Source organism: Erinaceus europaeus, chromosome 2, assembly GCF_950295315.1.
Source record: "Erinaceus europaeus chromosome 2, mEriEur2.1, whole genome shotgun sequence".
NCBI lineage: Eukaryota > Metazoa > Chordata > Mammalia > Eulipotyphla > Erinaceidae > Erinaceus > Erinaceus europaeus.
Window position 1 is genome coordinate 57035209 of NC_080163.1, and position 7851 is coordinate 57043059.

Below are 7851 nucleotides of genomic sequence, written 5' to 3' on the forward strand. Positions count from 1 at the left end.
GCATTAGCTACTATGAATACACAGATATTCCTGCAGGAAGGGGTGGTCTTGAGCCAGGTTCCAGGGCTGGCAGGACTCTTTGGTGGATGTGATACCAGGGAAGGGCACCAAACAGTCTCTAAAGTCTGAACAGTGAGGATAGTGGGACACTTCAAGGACCATTGGGAGAAATGGCAGAGAGAGGCCTGAAAGTTTAGAAATAGGGGCTCCTCAGCAAAGAGGACAGTAACTAACTGGGTGGGAGTTAGGAGGACAGGGATGACTTTGGAAAAGGTCTGGGGTGCTGGTAAGACCTGCTTTTCCCAGGAGGTGCTGGGAAGCCCATTTATTAGGATATTGATTTGAAGGCAGGGACTTGTCACTGAGTGGTGTAACTCCATGCATGGAGGTAGGGGGTGGGGAGGTTGGCCCCTCCATAAAGAAGGCTAACAGAAGCAGATTGGCATTTTGTAGGGGCATGTGTGTTGGAGGGCAATGTCAGGGATAAAGTCATCTCAAACTCATCCTCGAGCTGCTGGCAGGACCAGTTAAATAACTAGAGCTGAGTTCACCATGAAAATGTAGGGCAACTTATTCAAACATTAAGAATTTCAAATACAAAGCCCTTTTTAACATGGAAGCCTTGATGACTGCAAAAGTTAGATGTTTGTGAGGTCATCCCTATTCCCTGGACTAAAACAGAAGTCATCCATCCATCCATCCTTCCTTCCTTCTGTCTTTCCAGTGGTTAATTTAATCATCCATCCATCCATCCATCCATCCATCCACTCACCCACCCATCCATCCATCCATCCATCCACTTACCATCTATCCATCCATCAACCAATCACCTACCAACCCATTCACTCACGTATCTATACACCCACTCACCCATCCAACCAGCCATTCATCCAACCAGCCAGCCATCCAACTACCCATCTGACCATCCATCCATCCATCCTTCTGTTTACCCACCTCTGTATCACTATTTCACTATCCATTCAGCAGGTAAGCCCCATCCCTAGGGTTAATGAGGACATAAATACAAGACAAGAGTCGCTTATATCCCACTGAGCGTTTACTGCAAGTCAATGCCATGGCCTAGAAAGGGCCAAGACATTTTGTCCTTTAGAGTTGACTCTAGAAGCCTCCCCCCCACACACACACACACTCATTTAGGCTCAGCCTCAGGAGTGGAGGAGCTGTTTGGATCACAGGCCTTTCTTTCAGCTCTACTTCCTGGGACCAGAGGTGATATGGGAAGTAGCAGGATGTGACAACACCACAAGGGGAGTCTGGGGAACAAAGGAAGACAGGGCAGAACCTTTAAGGTCACCAACTTTCTTTCCTTTTTGCCTATCTCCCCCCACCCCACCCCACCCCATCCATCACCACCACCACCACCACACAAAGGGAAATTGTACCAGAATGGAGAAGTGACCTGGCCTCAGGGTCTCTTCTAGGGGACAAGGGCAGACAGGGCAGAAACCTTTAGGTCATCAAGTTAACCTCCTTGTCAGCCACCTCCCTCCCCACCTTAACATCAAGGGGAATTGTGCCAGAATGAAGACGTGACCTGGCCACAGGGTCTTTACAACTCAGAACACTACCTGGGGGCATCCTCTTTTGGACTGGGGTGGTGGCACACTTCTTCAGCCCAGTCTTCCCTTTGGCCTCAGACCAGGGAGGGGTTATGCTCTGGATATGAACCAGGAAGAGAAGGTGCAGAGGAACCAGACTCTTGGGCCCCCCTGGCATCAGTGCGGTGGTAGAAGATCAGTACAACCTGACTGTACCCCACTCCCCTCTGCACCTCTGTTTCTCCCTCATACGGTAAAGAGGTTGACCTGAGTGACAGCCCCCCCACCCACCCAGAGCTCATTTCATCTCTGCCATTTAAGAGCTGCCCCAGCCCAAGGGACATCCCTCTCCATCACAGGGTTGGGGAGCTGGCAGATGAAAGGCTTTGGGCACCTGAGACATCAAAGGGAGGAGGGAGAGTAGGCACTAATGCAGTGAAAGCATCAGACTTTGATTTCAAGTGTCTGCACTGGGGTGGAGGTGGGGATATGGGGGGGGGAGGTGGGCAGAAAGCAGGATCCAAGACCTTAGGGTTCAAGAAGCTCTTTACCCGATAATTATTTTGCTTTGGATATATAGTATATGAGGACTGTTCAGCTTGGGTTTATGGTGTTGCCTGAAATCGAACCTGGAATTGTGGAACCTCAATCATGAAGGTCTTTTAGCATAACCAGCATGCTATCTCCCCGGTAAAGAGCTTTAATATTTATTTATTTATTAATTTATTTATCTTACTTTATTTTTTGCCCAGACCATTGTTTAGCTCTGGCTTATGGTGATGTGGTGGATTGAACATGGGACTTTGAAGCCTAAGGCATGAAAATATTTTGCAGAACCATTATGCTTTTTCTTGGGTCCTAGGAAGCCCTTTTATCTGCAGGCTCTGAGACTGGAGTCTTTGGAAAATTTTAAGTGGGCTCCTACAGTGGAGGTGACAGGAATGTGAAGCCATGCTCTTTCCTCCTGTGAGGCACTCCTTCAGCCAGACCCTTAATTGGGGGGGCCCACCCCCCTATCTACCTGTCAACTGTAGAGTGAGAGCCTGGCTTTCTCTTGAAATCAGAGCACATGAAGTTCGACAACAAACCACCATTGGGACCCAGAGGGTCCCAGTGGCTACACATGCCCCTGTTAGTGCCCCCCTACCAGTCTTCCTTTCTTAGCATGTAGGCACGTAGGAACTGGGGGCTCAGGCCTTCAGAGCTCAGAGAAACAGTGCATTAAGGGGCTGCCCTGATGGTCATAAAAAGCCTCCTCCTTGTTCAGATTATGTTTTTTCCATTTGTGGTCATCGATTCTGACCACTTTCAGTAATCCAGAGAACAAGGGTAAGAACACACCCTTCACTGTGAAATATCAGTGTGATCTCTGAACTCACACGGGGTCTGAGCAGCTGCCAATCTGTGCTGGGCTGTCTGGGGAGCAGGCCTTGCTGGGGGGCTGGTAGCAGCTCAGGATCATCTGCTTCAACCCTCTGGCTTTGCATTCAGGAAGACGGAGATCCAGAGGGGCATTGACTCACCCACCTTACACAGGATAACTTCCAGGGCCCAGAGATCCTTTTTTGGGGTGTCAGGTGCCCCCCATAGCAGAAGTATATGCTTGCATGTTCGGAGTTTCTACTATACTCCTGCCCCCAAACCCCCAGCATGGGCCCAACCCCACTCAGACTCTTTGATGTCAAAATCACAAAGTATTGATCCCAGACCAGCCACCTCCTTGCTGTGGGATTCTGGCTTAACCTCTCTGGTCACTCTCTCATATTAGAACAGAGAGTATGTATATTGACTCCTGAAAATTGTTGTGATGATTAAATTAGTTCAGCAATGTGCTCCGGGAGGTGGCTCAGTGGCTAAGGCACTGGACTCTCAAGCATGAAGTCCCAAGTTCAATCCCTGGCAGCACATGTATCAGAGTGATGACTGGTTCTTTCTCTCTCTGCTTTCTTTCTCATGAATAAATAAATAAATTAGTTCAGCAAATATTTATTAAGCACTTGTTGAATGTCTGGCCTGTCCTCGGTGCTGAGGGATAATATAGCAGAGAGCTTTAAGGCTGTGGGTATCAAGTTCAGTGAAACTGCTAAGAAAGTGGGACCTGATATGTAGCTAAGACCTGACAATTCTGACCCTGGAGAATTCTGCACCCAAAGTCCCTCTCCTCTCCTCCTCACCCTCCTGGTTAGGGTAGGAAGGAGTGGGTGGGGGGTTTGCTTTGGGGCAGAGAGAGGAAGCTATCCCTAACCCTCACTGAGCCGTGTGCGAGAAGTGAGGTTGGTGGAGAAGACTGACACCTTTTTTTTTTTTTTTTTTAATATTTTGGGTTTTTTTTTATTTGTTATTATTATCTTTATTGCCTAGAGACAGCCAGAAATCAAGAGGAGAGGGACAATAGAGAGGGAGAGAGACAGAGAGATACCTGCAACACTGCTTCACTACTTGTGAAGCTTGCCCCTGTAGGTGGGGGGCTTGAACCTGGTCCTTGCACATTGTAACATATGCGCTCAACCAGGTGCGCCACCACCTAGCCCCTTTTCTTTTCTTTTTTTGTTTGCCTCCAGGGTTATTGCTGGGGCTCAGTGCCTGCACCATGAATCCACTGCTCCTGGAGGCCATTCCCCTCCCCCCCTTGTTGCTCTTGTTGTTGTAGCCTTGTTGTGGTTATTATTATTGTTGTTGTCATTTGTTTTTGGATAGGACAGAGAGAAATCAAGAGAGGAAGGGAAGACAGAGATGGGGAGAGAAAGATAGACACCTACAGACCTGCTTCACCCCCTGTGAAGTGACTCTTCTGCAGGTGGGGAGCTGGGGGCTTGAACCGGGATCCTTGTGACAGTCCTTGCGCTTTGCACCATGTGCGCTTAACCTGCTGCGCCACCTCCCCTCCTTTTCTTTTTTTAAGATGGAGGCAGCAAGAGTGAAAGAAATCACAATTGTCACCTTCACTGTGTTGGCCAGGCTCAAACCTGGGTCACACACGTGGTAAAGCAGCACACTACCCAAGTGAGCTATTTTACTGGCCCAGGAAGTATATTCCAAAGATATTTCAGAGCTCTCTCATCCCTCCCTCCCTCGCGATCACTCAGCAGCCTGTCTTGAGCCAAAGTCCTGCATCCCCTCCTTCAACCCAGGAAGCACCTTGCCACAGAGTCAGCTGGTGTCTGCAAGACACAGATAGCCTTTAGGGACATCTGATGTATCCAGGTCCCCAGCTGCGGGCAGAGCCCTTTGCTGGTTGCAGGTCAAGTTCATAGTCAAGTCACTCAATGAAGGAGGGAGAACAGCCCTATCTCAGCCTATGGTGTTAGGCCAGCCCCATGCTAATCACCTATACCTACCTCAACAGAGCCCACAGAGGGCCCTGCCACTGAACACAGAGCAGAGCTGAGGCCCAATGTGCACAGTGCTGGCTTAGGGTGACATGGCCCAGCAGAAGCTACACAGTGGGGAGGAGGGGCTCTCTGTACTGGGTATCTGATGCCCACACCCCATGTGCCCACCACCTTCCCGCCGTAGACGCAGCCCAGTGAGAGGAATCAAGGAGAGAGTTTCTGCTTCCCAGGCCTGGGGCGCTTTTGCTGCCCCACATCTGTGGGCAATTATGAGTCTCCACTCTTCTTCCCACAGAGGAGAGGGCAGCCAGATGGGCTCCTTCCTCAGTCAGAACCAATGGGAGGGGGAGTGGGAGTGGGAGGAGGTTTGAGGCAGGCCTGGAACTGTGTGGATGGGGGTGGGGAGCAGGCCTGCAGTAGTGGGGAGGCAGTGAGGTGGGGTGGGTAGAGATGCTCACCTTCTAACCAGGGCCTCCTTGGCAGCCAGAGACTTAAGTGCTTGAGCTCAGGCAGATCACAGTTTACCTACCTGCTCTATTGTGTGACCTTGGACAAGTCACTTAGCTTCTCTGAGCTTCAGTTTCCCTGTCTGCAAAGAAGACTTTGACACTTTGGATTCCAAAGACCTTACTGAGGGGCTCATGGGCATGAATGGCCTCAGATTATGTGTCTGCCATGGAGTAAGAACATCACAAAAGTGACCAAGTCAGTCCTCGTGTCCTCAAGTGCTGCGAATGCTGGGCCCTTCTCATGGACAGGGCATGGGGGTGGGGGACAGGACTTTGGAAAATGGCATGTGAATAAGGACACTCCTTCCTGCCTGAAATAGGAACACACAGCCCAGAGACAAAGTGTGGCATTCCAGAAGGCCACCAAAGGGAGGGAAGGTGCCTGGGAACACACTTAGGGACAGATGATTCCCAGGGAGTCCCTCCTCCCTTTCGCTATCACGTTTCCTGGGGCCCACTGCCCACTCAGTGATGTGAGGGACAGTGCAGAAGATGGGAATACCTGGGACTTGATAGTTTCTGTCGTGCACACAGGGCCCACACAGGGAGAAAGAGCCAAGCAACAAAGCTCTAGCATGAAAGTCATGGCAAGTACATGAAAGACTGGAAGAACCCAGGGAGGCTGCCTGGAGGAGGCAGAGCATGAAGGATCTTTGAAAGGAAAGTGGAAGCAATGAAGAAGACCATGCCAGATAGAGAAACAGGGAGGCAAACTTCCAGGCAGGAAGATGCAAATCCCTTCTGGGACTGGCAGGAATTCTAGATCCAAGTCTGGAATGATGAGGCCCCAGCTCACATGCTCTGAGCTTTGAGCTTGGCCTCTGGACTTGCTGACTACATGAGTGTCACATGAGGTCATGCGTCAGTCCTGGCATGGAATGAGTGTCTATCCACTGGGAGCTGGGGCTTTCTGTGCTGAAGCCAAGGAAGGTATTGTGGTCGGTCTGACCTCTGTTTCTGGGATGGCGTGGAGAAGGAGAGACAGTGAGGAGGCCATAGCTGCCTGCCCCTGGAGGGAAGATTCTCAGAGATCTCCCCCCCCACACACATTTTCTGGAGGAGCTTCCTGATTTGCACCGAGCCCCTGCTGCCTGAAAGCTCTGTTAGTCTGGGGCCCCTGGCTGTCCTTTCCCAGCCACTGGGGGTTTGGAAGGACATTTTAGGAATCTGGAAAATTTGCAAATCCATTTCAATCTCCAGAGGTTGCCTGGAGGCCGAGTGGCCTAAAGCCTGTTAGATTCTTAGGGACAAGGCTTGGGGCTGGGACTCTGAACACTATTGGCCCCTGCTGGGTCCCCTTTCTGTGTCTCTTCAGCCCATCATCATCTCTCAACCTCTCTCTCCTGCCCCTCACAGCGCTCCCACAGTGCTGCTCCCTGTGCCCTACAATCAGTGCTGTGTTTTGGGGGCCCCCATTAGGCAGCCCCCCTGAAATCTCTGAGGTGTGTCTGATGACAGTGGTCTGATAAGGACCCCCACCCAGCCCAGAAGAAGTCAGAGCAGGAGAAGACGAAAGAAGTCGTCCATAGTCTTGCAGCCTCCTCCCATCTGGTTTTGTTCAAAAGATTTTCCATTTTGCGACCTACCCAGGAAACACGGTTCGGTTGCAAGCGGCACAGGACAGGGGGCTGTCCCAGCACTTACCTTGTGGCCACTGTCTTGTGTTGAGGAAGGTTCTGGGCTGTCACCAACTCCAGGAAGTCCTCCCCACTGCCCTTTATCTAAAGGACTTTGCTGAACCGAAGACAGGGCAGCAGCGACTGGGGAGGACTCAGGCTGGAAGGACAGTTGCAGGCTCCAGGAGTGTCCAGAGAATGGAGGGTGTGGGAGGCTGCAGGGTTGAGGAGTGGCCTCACTCCTCAAGCATCCCCAAGGAGAGAGAGAGCTGCTTGGTTGGCAGCAGCCCTGGGTCTGGCTGTTTGGTCTACAGACCCCAGCACAGGCAGCGGTTGCGCTGCTCTGCAGGGCTGGCTCTTTCTTCTCCTTCCTCCTCTCCTCTCTTGTCCAAGTTGCTCACAGAGCGATTCTGGTCCCAGACGGGGCGGGCAGGGACTGCTCACCCCACTGTGGGCTTCCCTGAGCTCCCCCCCCCCTCACTTTGGGGGAAAGGCTGCAGGGCCACCTCTGATTGGCTCAGCTGGGAGAAAGGGGGGCGGTGGGTGGGGTGGGTGGACGCGTGTGTCTGTTTTCAATTTCAGGTTCCCCCCTTCTCGTTCCCATCCCCCCAGACCCAGTTTTTTTTTGTTTTGTTTTTCTTCTTCTCCCTGGGCTTACCCACCTCCCCGTGGCCTGCTTGCTCAGGATGTGAGGGGATGTTTAGAAATTCCAGAGCCCACGCCAGCCTACCAGCCAACCCTCCAGTGGCTGAGTCACATTTATTAAAGAGTGGCCCAGCCTGTCTCGAGTGGCAGTCTTCCCCCCACCTCCCCTGGGGGAGACTGGACCATTTTT

At 51.5% G+C, this 7851-nt stretch overlaps 1 protein-coding gene across 3 annotated transcripts in view; it reads right to left on the reverse strand.

Annotated features, from left to right (window-relative positions):
• Positions 1-7478, reverse strand: part of PDGFRB (platelet derived growth factor receptor beta) — a 50495-nt gene extending 43017 nt beyond the window's left edge. For 2 of the 3 annotated variants that reach the window (XM_007516401.3, XM_016185296.2), the window contains exon 1: positions 7045-7478. The gene's annotated coding sequence lies outside the window, so the exon portion shown is untranslated. Of the gene's footprint in view, positions 1-1589; positions 1678-7044 lie in introns of all 3 variants that reach the window. The other variant, XM_060181051.1, reaches the window with a different exon arrangement.
• Between the last annotated feature and the right edge of the window lie 373 nt (positions 7479-7851).